Consider the following 13,662-nt stretch of genomic DNA (forward strand, 5'->3'; position numbering starts at 1 on the left):
ACAACAAGGACAACAAGCCTGTTGTCTTTTCCTGTGCCTTCACCGCATACGTACAAACTGCATAATGTAGTTAGTCCATACCCTTTGTGGCTACTCCTTACATACAAACGTACGTATAACGGCGCTTGTAATGAGGTTAGTTCACATCAGCCATCCACTTTCCCCGTAATCACCGGCATAATTAGACTGACTTGCCAGAAAGGGACCCTGCAGGCCAATCGCTTTTGAATCCAACTTGATTTTCATTTCCGGCCAACACGGACAAGACAGAAGGATTGAATAATGAAGAATCAAAGCCGGGGATATGAGTTCTGATTCCTTACGTTTTGAAGCCAATCCTCGTGCATGGTAAATGAGACCTGAGGATTGGTTCGTCACGATTCTTCGCCAAAAGCGAAAAAAATACATGCCTTACCTCATGGCAGGCATCATCCTCATCATCCAATTTGCCCAGAAAGACTCCAGGGAAAAAAAGATGACGAAGTTTGTGTGCACATAAAACCGTTTGTTCAACAATGGATCCACGAAACATACCAACAACGAGGAAGTGTCGGTCCGTGTGTGTGTGTGTGTGTGTGTGTGTGTGTGCGTTGTAAGGGGCTTGCATGTAAATTGCGGCAACAACCTTTTACACCAATAATTTGTAGTACTGACTGAAGAAGTGTACATAATGTCAGATTGCCAGGCGAACAAAATGAACACCTGTCCTCTTGCCAAGGATTGAGCCACTGGGAAATAACCTTAGACTCTGGAATTGGCATTCACACGGCAAATCCCTGAAATCACTTCCACTCACGGACGAATCCGAAATGCCTTGATCAAGAAGAGCATCATCATTGCAGACCGAACGATATGTTCAAGAGGAATGGAAAGGAACGATGCCAAATTTCAGAAAGGGACTCCTCAACTTTCGGCTTCATTCATTTTCCGTGTCAGTTTCGGGAACAAAACCTCGCATGTTCAATTTGAATTTCAATTGTGGACAGTACTATGAATTCGTTGAGATTTGCCTGGTGAAGATTTTGACACCTAGGTAAACATGCGTTCGAGAACAGGGTCCATGCATGCATCAGGGCAACTCGTGCTTTATGAATTATGACCCTGTCTTGATTGGAGGATTGACGTTTCGTATAGCCCATTGTGACTTGTGTACGTACTTCCCCACGTCAGGTTCGTTCAAAGGCCCAAACTAAGAGGGACAAGATTGTAAAAAAAAACAGAAAGAAATGACCGCTGCAAGCTCTGAGTTTGCGCATAAATGATTTTGAAAAACCATTTTCCAGACAACTCACTCAATTTGGCATAAGAAAGAAATGGTGTAAAACCATCTGCGAAACTCATAAAGCCAAAGAAAACGAATTGTGGCGCGCAGAATATCAATATAACTCTTTGTGCTTCTACAAAAGTGAAATCTTAAACCAATTCTGATCAATAGTACCATTTCTGAATGGAAAAGGTGCATCTACGTGTAATGTAAGATGAAAAACAGTAGCAATATATCTAGTCATGCTCATTATCCCCTCCCCTGGCTTTCCAAATCCAACCAGTCCGAGAACTCATTTGCAGATGATGAAACACTGGATCGATCAAAACACTAATTTTATTTGGTTTCTGGGCCTCAATTTAAATAAAAGTCACATTGAGCTCATGGAACGTAGCTCTGTATCGCAGCAGTCTAAAATTGATGGATGGAAATGATCACAGCTCGGCAATGGCTCAGTTACCCGCTTTCCTTCTCCTGCCCAATTATTTGGTATCCCCGGAGCATTGAGAATTGAATGCTTTCTGATGCCTCTTCAACTCTAGTACAGGGTATTACGTAAGAAATGGACAACGAGATTTCATTAATAAAATTTGTATCAGTAGTCAATACTAACTCAATTTTTTTTCAAATTTTCCTTCTGGGCATCGAATTAACAATATTTTGACCCATACACCATTTGAGACCATATCTTTTTTTTTAGCAGCTGCACTTGAAGTCCTTCAGTATTGGATTAATCTTAGAATCCCTCACTCAACAATGACATGACAATTGAATTTTGAATTCAAAACGGGAACATAATTTGGGGATTGGAAGACCACACACCTTTGTCCCAGAAACCTGAACGACTATATTTGGAACATCTTTGAGATTTCCAGAGAGTAAAAGAGTGATGGGCAAGAGGTCTATCCTTTTGAGGGATTTCCTCCTTCTTACAAAGCCAAGCCTTCAACAAGTCACCGCAATGGACTCAAGTCATGATACTAAGACATGGTAATCTGTTGCTGTTGGGGGTGGTGGTCTGCCATAATGATGTGCTTATTTACGACATCATAGACAATTTGGTGGGTGGTCCATTTCTTTCGTAACACCCTGTACGCCCTCTACATCCAAAGTAAGTTCATGAATGTTTGGATTAACATATTGCATCACATACGTTGTGACCGTTTTCCTCCCAAAGTTCCCTTTTGTCCAAGGAATAATCTCGTTCTCTATGAAACATTTTTTGAGCCTGTCCGTCAATAATTACTCGTCTCCTAAAAGTTTCCAGGAACTTGATCAAAGTGGTGGTTTGAGAGGAAAAATCGATCAATCATACGAGAGTACGCCGTTCAATCTGAAAATCACCTCCTATATACTCTGTACTCTAGACAAACAGGCAGTCTACAATAGTGCTAGTGTTACGAGCCCCTTGTAAATTTATCCATTATCTTGACCAATGAGGCAGGGCAACATATTATTATCTTGTTGTAAATTACATTTTGCCACGACACAAGGCACCTTGGAGTTGATGGCAAGAAATATGTTTCCACCTCCATCAGGCCCTCATTGACTGCTGTACGTATTCGTTGTTATATTACATATATACATATATGAATACATATTATATTATATATGCATTTTCATGTGCCAGTCTAGCGTGCACTTCCTGAGGAAATCCGATGTTTTTCCTTCCATCACAGAAAATTGCCCCTCCCGCAAATAAAAGGCCTCGAAATTCCCATCACCACTTCCCCGGGCACGACAGCAGCTACTCGACAGTTCGTTAGTCTCCAGATTTTGCAGCTTTAATTAACCTTCTGTCAATCCGATCACCTACAGAGGTTGCAGGATGTGAGCTAGACTCGTCTATTTAGGACTTCACACCGACCGAATGAATGCCCTCGTTGAATGGCGCATATCCCATGGATGGAAACCACATTGGCATCGCCATTGTCCTCCAAACTCTGTAGAGTGGGAAGAATTCCTCTCTTTCGATCCCACCACAAAGTACTTTTAGGTACAATACAACGCATCTACGGTACGCGTCAAAAAAGCCACAAAGGCTGGCCTCTATTTTGACTCCTAATATGATTCGCCCTCAACTGACAAACCCTCACTTTGAGGATCATGCGGGTGCTTCGTATTGTTAAAAAGTGGTTAATCATCACTGATATGATGATGAATCCCTCCCTCTATGAGACGGTGTCTGTTCTTGTGATCGATCTAAAGACTCTCTCAAAGGACGATAGATTAATGTTTTTCACAAATATGTTTTTCCTGTCGTCTTTTAACGAGGCCAACTCTCAAAGCCAATCGATTCGAAATAGGCCTCTTGTCAATGGAGTGGTGTTCCACGCTTCCAAAACACTTGCTTGCCCTTGTTTTCCTCCAGCTCTAACCGAGTGGTTGAATAACACCGAACGTTGTGATCTGGATAAGAATGTGATGCTGTCCATTGCTCATCTATCAGCGTAGTCAGAAAGGGGTATGTTTTTTTCAAAATATTGAATGGATTTCTGTCAAAGTCAGATCAGACTAACTGTTATGGCAGCCGCAGGGTGATTAAGATTGTGTCTGAGTTTTGAAGAACAGATGATGTCGATCTCATTTTCGAATTGAGATACCGGGAGTATTGAACAAAATTCAACACCTTGTACTGCTTCGCGGTTCTATCCAATAGCTATTTTGGCTTGTCGTTTTGAGGGCGTTTCATACATTGAGCCTATTCAGGAATATCCAAGGGGAAAAACGTCTCTGGGACAAAATTTGCCATCAGGGTGAGAATTGATGTGCGAAAGACTTGTTTCGGATTCTTTTGAGAGTTTCGACGGCCTTGACTCTTTTGGCACCTCTAACTGTTTTGTCGATTGAGAAGGAGGAGTCAAAGGCGAACTTCCAATGCGAATGGCGATTATGCCTTAGTGGTGGGAAGAAATAGACTTGTCATGATTAGGGACAGCGTTTTTTCAATGGGATTCGGTGGCTCGGTCTCAAAAAACTATGGCCTTATGAATGGGATGAGAAGGGAAAATGAAACTAATTGCTGAAGTAAGAAGATGCCGTCGAGATGCAACGTATCGTCCGTCATGCAACATATGTGACTATGTGTGAATGCCTTTGACGTCTGTTTAGAGTTTCTAAAAATGAAATCGCAGTGTTCTGTGTGTTGACTGGGCTTTTTTTTCTTTGGCCTTTTGGCGAACGGCAAACTTTTCCCTCCGCAAAGACGGCAGGATAATGGACAAGAGACACAACGGCACCTCGACTTTGAAAGTGAAGTGAAATTAAAAAGTAATTTGTACATACATGTATTTTCCAAGTATAATCGATGTAAGTGACACGTTAGTTACTTGATTATTATTTTTTTATTTGATTACGTAAATATGAATTGGAATTGGAGAGGCTAATACTATTTGCCACGTTTCTATAATGAGAGCCAAAATTGCCCGGAAATGTTGCAATTAGTCAAAGTTATTTGACATGGTCCTTAAAAAAACTTCTATTTATCACCAAACAAACAGTGCTGTCTTTCATTGCTTTGTAGTATGATGACGTTGAGGTGAAAATGGACCTGCATGATTAATTATTGTCCAAGCTCCATTAACACTCTGTGTGTGAAAGGGGGCTGCCAAGTAAATCTTCCATTTTGTGTATAAGATCCATAAATCTCTCCTGCCAATATGTTGTGTAAATCTGGCAAGGTGCTGTGTGATGTTGTAATGCTCAAATTAGCTTGACTATCATGCACCTATAGAACTGAATCTTTGTTACTCAACAGAATAGCAGGTAACAAACGATCTTGTTTCAAGATAACTGCCTGGTTTCAAGAAATGCCTCTAACATGTTGAGCTCCTGAGAGAAGAGATGATATGATAACAACTACAAGCTGGTTTCACTTGAAACACAAGCAGAAAGAGCAAAAGTTGTCCACAATCATAACATAAAGTTAGATACACTTGTGTTCAATGCTCCAAATTTGGATTGAAAAGATAAAACTAGTTTGGTTGTCATGTCAGGGCAGGATTTGTTGCAGGAAGTGTGAACAATGCCACACTTCATTGCTCATCCTTAATGTCAACATATGTAGTAGCAACTTGCAGTTTGTAGGAGGTACTTGTTAGTTTAACCGTAATTGTTCCATCTATGACAAACTTACCAGAGACACAAAGTTTGTAATCCTGAACTCAAAAGCAGGCCTTGGTGTAGAATCCCATATAATGAGCATTAGATTTAAGAGGGCCCAAAGCAGACCCAGGCTCAAGGAGAGGGGAAAACACCTCACAAAAATCCACGTCCTATCACAAGAACAGCTCCACACCAACTTGCATACCAGTAGAGCAAAGGAAGCGTTTCTTGTCTACCAAGTCAGGCACTGGCTCGGCTTTTGCTCTTGCTCTTTCTCTTTCTCTCGCCTTGACTGGCTGGCAAACAGGCTGGCTGGTTGGGTGTGCTCTGCAATCATTGGCCGCGGCAAACAAAAAACATGCTCAGGATGGTACCTCACTCCTTGGGAGGATCGAATCTATACATGTGTAGGCCGGCTTTTTGAGGCACTCGTCCTTTGTGCGTGAGGTTTTTGTTTTGAAGACGTAACCGAGAGTAGACACGGGAAACGGAGTGACGGGCGGCAGGGATTGGCATTGGGAAACGGGTCGGATAGAAAGTGGATGTGAGTTGATTTTAGCCTCAGCGAAGATACTGGGGAGGTTATGAATAGGTTTGGGGAGACTAAAACGTGTTGACGTATCTCTGACATCCCTGACGGAGTGAAAAAGGGTAAGTGCATCCTCCATTCCTTGGGTTGTAAATCTTCAGGAATTCCAAGACAACCCCCCCCCACACACAAAAAAAAAGCGACAGCGGGTATGACGCTATGATTAAATTTCGACTTGTCTCTCGACATGGGCGGAATTTGTCCTGGCTTCAAAACGATTGACCTTTTTTAGAGGGAAGGCAGGCCAAGTCGAGGAAAACATACAAACACACTTTAATAGGTGTCATATCACTTTGACGGAATGAAGCGAAAATGTCTTTTAAGGCCAAGACCGTAACAAATGACGCACTTCCAATCTGCTCATTATGCTCTGCGATACAAATCAGTATTTGGGTCGCAGTGTGGGCTTGAATATCATCAATGCGAACGACTAGATATAAAGCATGATCTCATCTCTGAATAAACAAACCATTTAAAAGGCAATGCCATTTAAAACCATTGACATGAAAGCCATTGCTCTCTGCGATCAAATATTTTTAGGAAAAGGCAAATAATGAAGAATCATGTCCACAAGAAACGCATGAGGGCCAATGATTGTCCAGATGGCGTGGGTTCAAATCCTGTCGTCGGAGGCATACTTTTGAAGGAGAAGTGACGGGACTTTGGCGTAGACCACGTGGACTCTTAAGGGAGGAAGCGACCTGACTTTCCTTCTCCTGCGAAGTTAGGCCATTGAGTTGCTTGCATCAAGAGGGCATGATTGCCCAAGCTAAACAATATACTAGTCTATGGTGTTTAGCAAACGAAAGATTTTTCTGATGGATGCTGTTTTGGAGAATATTTTTATGCTAAACTAAAAAAGTATCAAATCGTACAATTATGAACATAAAGTTCACCAACGAAATAATGCAACAGTCTTGATAAACAGTAACTCGACAAGTTAAAATTGTTCCGAAACACTTGGGGGGCAATAATGATGAATCAAGTTTTCATTCTGTGAATAAACTTACAATACAGAATAAACTGCAAAAAAGGCAATAACATACAAACAGGCTTATTATGAAGGCGGGGATTAGAACTTGGCAGTTTTGAGTAAATTCATCCATTTGAAGAACAATGCATGATCCATGGTTGGATAAATGGATAGATAATTTCTTCATACACTTGCTACTACTTCACCATAAATGTATATTTCACTTCGTTGTCCTTTGCCTTGAATATCCTATCAACAGAATTTCATAACAACATAAACAATTTTGAACATATGCATAAGATCTGTAAACTAAGTGTTGCTGATCTGAAGCTCTTTGAACAACCCTTATAATGCAGCATCAGTGATCAGTCTAAACTGCTTTTTGAAAACTACGCCTTTTTTAAGGGAAATTGTAGCAAATAAGGAAGAATCCGTTTTAATGCCTAAAATCTGGTTTGCTAGTGGTCTGCACCCCTATCCGCAGGAGGCGAACCCATCAATTGACTTCAAACTTTGTCAGGATGTTTGTTCCCCGAAAACCTTTCTTGAAACAACATTTAGCATCAATAAAACCTAGGAGAAAGAAGAGAAGAACGAAGAGTAACGTAACGAAGGTGCTCATTTTCCTATTTAAGGTATCAAAGGTGCTATTGAAGTCGAAAATAAGAGGTCATGGATGACCCAACGGTAAACATCTCCAGACACAAGGAGCCTACAAGCCTGGTACTACCCAATATCCCAACATATATTTATATTTCTCCGCTTTCTAAAACTTGCACTTTTTATGAATTTACAACCACGTCGACAGGTCCATCGAAATATTGAATCTTAAACATCTTGACCAAGAGCTCAATGAGCTATGGATTGCATATGCGAGTGGTCTCCTTTGTATTCCAAAGTCTAGTCATTCTGCCAAAATATGCGATGAGAGGGATTCAAGGTGCTAAATCACGAGCCTTTCATTACTTTACTACGTAAACTGAAACTTTTCGGACCTCAAGACCAAGTCAACACTTGTCACCTGAAAAATCATGCATTATTCGTTGAAAACTTAAATTCCTTGCATCGTGCACCAATTTTTGCACCTCAAATAGATGGGGTAGAACAACTTATTTTTATTTGTCATTTGTCCATCTAAGCTAGTACCGGAAATCTCAAATTTTGCATATCCTAAAGAGTGGAACGTGGAAGAAAATTCAAATAGACTTCAGTACACCAGAGGACACAATCATTAGTGAATACTCGACCAATTGCTCAACGACAAAAAAATGAACATTTTGAAGCAAGTAGTTATGTATAGGCAGTTAGTCCAATGATCCCATGAAGAGAGGGGCTCCTCGGACAGAGTGTTCTGTTTCAAAATCTGGAAGCTTCAGACTAAAACCAAAAATTGGCTGGTAGATGTCCAACAGCTAGATCATGGGCCTGTCCTTGTTTCCCAAGGTAAACAAACCTCAATCAAAGTTTTCATGTTTCTTCCTCTTGCTTCTTTGATAATTATTTTTTTCGTTGCATGTGAGGCCCCAAATAAAAAGGTATAAATATTGAAGTCACAGCGAATGATTTAACGTTGGTCAAACTGGGCAAAAACGACAAAGGGTTTCACTGTTTTATTACTACGCCAGTGCGACGACTGCACCTAACTCTTCCCCATCCACTATTACCCTTATACTTTTCAACCTCCCACTGTTTTTTCAGCCATTGTACCACCTTGGGACCTTCAAAACCCATGTTTATCTTTATTGCGACTTTTAGTCATATCATGGCATTAAAATAAGCATGAAATATAAAATGAAAGATGATGTGTAGACATTATACAAATGTTGTTTTTGCAGCCCTTCATGGATCCCGAGATGGACGTGGCCTTCAAGAAGATGAAGAGCAAAGTCCCATCAACATCAGAGGTCTCTCCTTTCTAACTTTCACTTCTCTGGACCCAAGCCCAGCCACTCCTCCAAGACCTTTTCAGCCTCGCCCTCCATTCTTCTTTCTTCCCACTACCGTGGATGGAGTCAGCCATCATCTTCACCCATAAAAAGGGGCCTAGGGACATTCCAGACAACCATCGGACCATCGCCCTGGAGAACCCCTTCTTGAAGATGATGTCCGCCCTACTAGCTGCCCGCTTCTCCGGATTGGCCGCGGATAGGGATCTCCTTCCCAGTTCCAATTCGGTTTCTGGAGAAGCCGCTCAACCACCACGGCAGCTACTCTCCTCTGTGAAATTGTGCATTCCAACATCAGCAATAAGAGGAGAGTGTATGGATGCTTTGTGGATTTCTCCAAAGCATTTGACAGGGTGGATAGAACGCCGTTATTCCTCAAACTCCAACTGTGAAGAGTTCCGCGTTCAATCTGTGTCCTGCTGTCCAACATTTATGCGGGACTCAGATGCTCCATTCGTTCTGGTGCGGACCTATCCCCCTGCCACTTTACTTCCATTGGCCTTCCGCAGGGGAATCCACTATCGCCAATTCTATTCAATCATCGCCAATTCTATTCAATCATTATGTATCCGACTTGTCCGAAGCCTTGACACACCAAGGCCCCACCATTAACCATGTTACTGTTCAATATCTCCAATATGCAGACGACCTGGTTCTCTTGGCTTATTCAGCCTTGGAATTGCAAAATGCCATCAATGCACTCCACGGGTATTGCCAAGAGAACGGCCTTCAAGTCAATAACATCAAGACGAAGGCCATGGTTTTCCGTAAAGGTCATCTGCCTCCCACCTCCTTCCATATTAACAATAGTCCGATTGAAATCGTCAACAATTTTAATTATGTCGGTTTCACATTCTCCACACAACTCTCCTTCACCAACCATCTCAAATCATCAATAGTCAAAGGCAGGGCCAGGATCGGATACATGTACAATAGACTTCCTATCAAGAATCTCCCCCTTGCAATAGTTGTTCAACTCTTCCGGACCTACATCACTCCAATTTTCCTTTACGGCCTTCACCTTTGGCTTCCCAACTCCGCCCAATCCGCCCTCAAATCCGCCGATGCCACCTACACCAAGTTCCTCAAGCGATACCTCTGCGTGCCCCAATATGCCAATAATGCATGGACGCATTTTCTTTGCGAAATCGAGCCCATCACCATCGGGCTGGCAAGGTTAGTGTCCAACAGTGTTGGGAAATTGACCTATCCGGAGGTGATGTCTGGACACAAGTTGTCCTTCCCGGTCAAGGACTTAATAACACCTTATTGTCCTTGGCCCGATATCCCTTCGGAGTATTGGCGGTCACGCACCTTTGTCCGGCTCCCAGCCAAATGCCATCAGCGACGGGAGTTGACAAAGGATCAGTTCAATCTGACCCACCCACTCTACTGCAATAACCAAGATTTTCATCATTTACCTCTACCCACCTGCTAATGTACTATCTGCAATTTCCCTCTTCACTTTTTTCATGTGCACTGAACCAATCCTAGTCAAACTCATTGTGGTATCACTCTCTAGTCAGCAATTTCATCAGTCTTGGCCATTTTATTCTTTTATCAATCGATTTTTATACATGATATTTATGCATACAGTTTTATACATTTTACAATCTGACATGACCAAGAGTCACAATAAAGAAAAAAATCAAAACAGACTTATACCGTAAGCGACAGCTCACCGCCTCAATTCAAAACAAGATTCGTCTACAATAAAATATCTTGCGGAATTGGTTTTAGAGTGTACGGCTCAAAAATTTTAATTTGTCTACATAAGCAAGACCTGGCCCAGGGACGGAGTTCTTGACGAAGAATTATTGATAAAAGGTTTCACGTTGTTTCCTGGTGGCAGAGTGAGACCTAAGAACCCAATCGGAAGCGTATGCATCTACATCAAAAGTAGGCTTTTGACTTGCAGTTCAATCTTAACTAGTGGAGAAATCGAGATCCTTGTTGTTCATGTAATGTCCTTGGATTTAACACTTAACACCGTCTATCGACCGCATTCTTCCTCTCCCCTATTATTTCATGATGAACGAGTGCGTGCTCATCCAATACGAACTAGCAAAATCTACTTGGTCGCAACATAAAATCCTAGGAGATTTTAGCTTCCCCAAAACTTTGGTTGAGTGGTATCCCAATTCACTTGATGACAGACCAATGCCCAAAATGTTATCAGAGACTTTAGGCTTTCATGTTCGAAGGCAATCTATCTCAGCATGTCGGCTCGACGAAATACCGAACTTGGTACTCTCCAGCGACCCGGATTTGGTTTCAGCTAGTGATGTGTTTCTATCCGGAAGGTCAGCTTTTTAGCTTAGAGGACCTCGGTTTGGGCTCCCATCACAAGCTAAAGAGAGCACAATACTAAAATAAAAACTCCTTAAATGGGTGGCAAAACGCGACCCTGCTGTTCTAGGTCTCGGAATCAGGGCTGCTTTAAAACTCGTTCCTGATCTTGGCTCTTCATTTCTCTACCATTTTTCTTTCAAATGGGCGCCCTACCACAGGTTCTTCAAGCTAAACAGCTGACTTTCCGGATTGAAAACCATCACTAGTTTCAGCCATTCAGGTCACTCCAACCAAATTGTTGGGTCATAGCTTGCTTGAAATATGCCCCACAATTGAGGAGAAAAAGTCACTAGTTTAAAAAAAGTCTTGAAAACTTGACTACCCAAGAACTGGTTCCATGAAGACCAATGGCCTTTGATGAACTTAAGTTGAGCCAATGTCGACCTAGTTCTTGTGATATCCTGTGATGAGCATGTTGCTCATGCTCTTTTAATAATAATGTTAATTCTAGTCATGTATATAAATGTGTACTAGTCAGCAATAACGTCAGTCATAAAGCATATACAACATGGCGCAGTCAGTAGTCCAGCTGTGGCATCCTGTGTGGCCCTCCCCGTGGAGGGGATTGAGCATGATGTGTGGCTCTCCCCGTGGAGGGGATTGACCAAGGTGTGTGGCTCTCCCTGTGGAGGGGATTGACCATGGTGTGTGGCTATCCCCGTGGAGGGGATTGGAGCGTGGAGGCAACGGCTAAAGACCCTTTCCCAGACGCCTCGTGACCCGGTTGGCACCGCGACCAGCCCAGTTGGGACCCTGACCCGCCCAGTTGGCGCCGTGATCCGCCCAGTTGGCGCCGTGATCCGCCCAGTTGGCGCCGTGATCCGCCCAGTTGGCGCCGTGATCCGCCCAGTTGGCGCCGTGACCCGCCCAGTTGGCGCCGTGACCCGCCTGGATGGCCCGTGTTCCTGGATGGCCCGTGTTCCTGGATGGCCCGTGTTCCTGGATGGCCCGTGTTTCGGGATGGCCCGTGTTTCGGGATGGGCCGTGTTCCTGGATGGGACGACCTCGTGACCCCGGATGACTCCCCCCCCTGTATTAGGGAAATGTGATATCCCGGTGATGAGCATGTTGCTCATGCTCTTTTAATAATAATGTTAATTCTAGTCATGTATATAAATGTGTACTAGTCAGCAATAACGTCAGTCATAAAGCGTATACAACAGTTCCCAAAATGGAACATGAACCTAAAACATTGACGACGCCATGAATCTGTTGATATCTTCATTGAAAGACATATGCTCCCAACTAGAATTATCTCGTTAAAATAAAGAAAATCAAATCATTTTACCAAAATACAGACCAAAGCTATTCAAGAAACGAGCGTCAGTGACAAAAAGATTGAAATCTTTGGATTTCGTTCATGTCGCGAAATATTTGTGGAAAAATTGAAGCCATACACATTGACATCTTTTTTTTTGAAAAAATCGCTTGAATAAAGAGTGAGAAGAAAGTAGTTTAGGATGTCAAATCTAGCTCGAAGGCTTTATTAATCTTAGCCCAACTCTAAGCGAAAGGCCAATAGCCTTGTCGGACCCATAAGATTGACAAATAAAAAAGAAGTCTCCAATGCGATTAATGTAGCTAACATCCTTGGCGATCAATTTCAAATCCGGTTCAACATGTACTAAGCGACCCTTGTTTGGGCAACATCATTTCCGGTATAGAGGACCTAAAAATTGACGAGAAGGAAGTCGTCGAAGCTATCGAAACCCTGAAATTTTCGAGCTCTCCAGGCAGGGATGAGAAATCATTAAAAGCCATTTTCGACCAAGTGGGAGAAAATGGTGGTAGAAAGTGGTAGAAATTCCTGTTAAGAAGTTCCCACATTGCATCAAAGAAATGTGGAAAGTTAGTTAAGAATGAGCCAAGCTGATTTGCTAAGTCAAAAAATGCCCTTAATTCTGATGTATTCATAGTTGTTGGCTTGGTTTAGTGGGTGCAACCGTGAAAGGATCTGGCCGGACACCTTCAGGTTTTCAATGAAGCCCGCAAATTTCTTCAATTATTCGACTTAGAGCTTGGCTACAGATATAATGCCAGCTTTTCGACATATTTCAAGAATGACACGCAAACATTGCAAAAGCTCATCTTGGTAAGGAGCTTGGACAAACTTGTACACGATTTTCATCAGCCATCTTAAACCGGCGACGGCTGCATCAGTGCGAATATCAAATTTGGAGGAACTCGAGTTTAATCCCACAGGCGTATTACCCACCCCTTAGCGTATTACCATTTCCTGCTCTCAACTGACTCACGTGGGCTTCCTTTTTATCGCGTCAGCGGTGCGTTCCAACATTGCTTACCGCTTGTCCACTAGTGAGCAAGGGGTTAACAATGTGATATTGTTAACCGCTTGGCCAGTAAGCGGGAAATAAAGTACTTTATTGCCCCGCTTTCTTGCACGTAGCAAGATGGTGAGACAGTGACAGCTTGG

At 42.5% G+C, this 13,662-nt stretch overlaps 1 protein-coding gene across 1 annotated transcript in view; it reads right to left on the reverse strand.

The window, feature by feature from the left end:
• Positions 1-5,587, reverse strand: part of LOC131882226 (chloride intracellular channel exl-1-like) — a 7,975-nt gene extending 2,388 nt beyond the window's left edge. Inside the window, exon 1 of the mRNA XM_059229315.1 lies at positions 5,400-5,587. The gene's annotated coding sequence lies outside the window, so the exon portion shown is untranslated. The remainder of the gene's footprint in view (positions 1-5,399) is intronic.
• Between the last annotated feature and the right edge of the window lie 8,075 nt (positions 5,588-13,662).

This window comes from Tigriopus californicus, chromosome 6 (genome assembly GCF_007210705.1).
Source record: "Tigriopus californicus strain San Diego chromosome 6, Tcal_SD_v2.1, whole genome shotgun sequence".
Lineage (NCBI taxonomy): Eukaryota > Metazoa > Arthropoda > Copepoda > Harpacticoida > Harpacticidae > Tigriopus > Tigriopus californicus.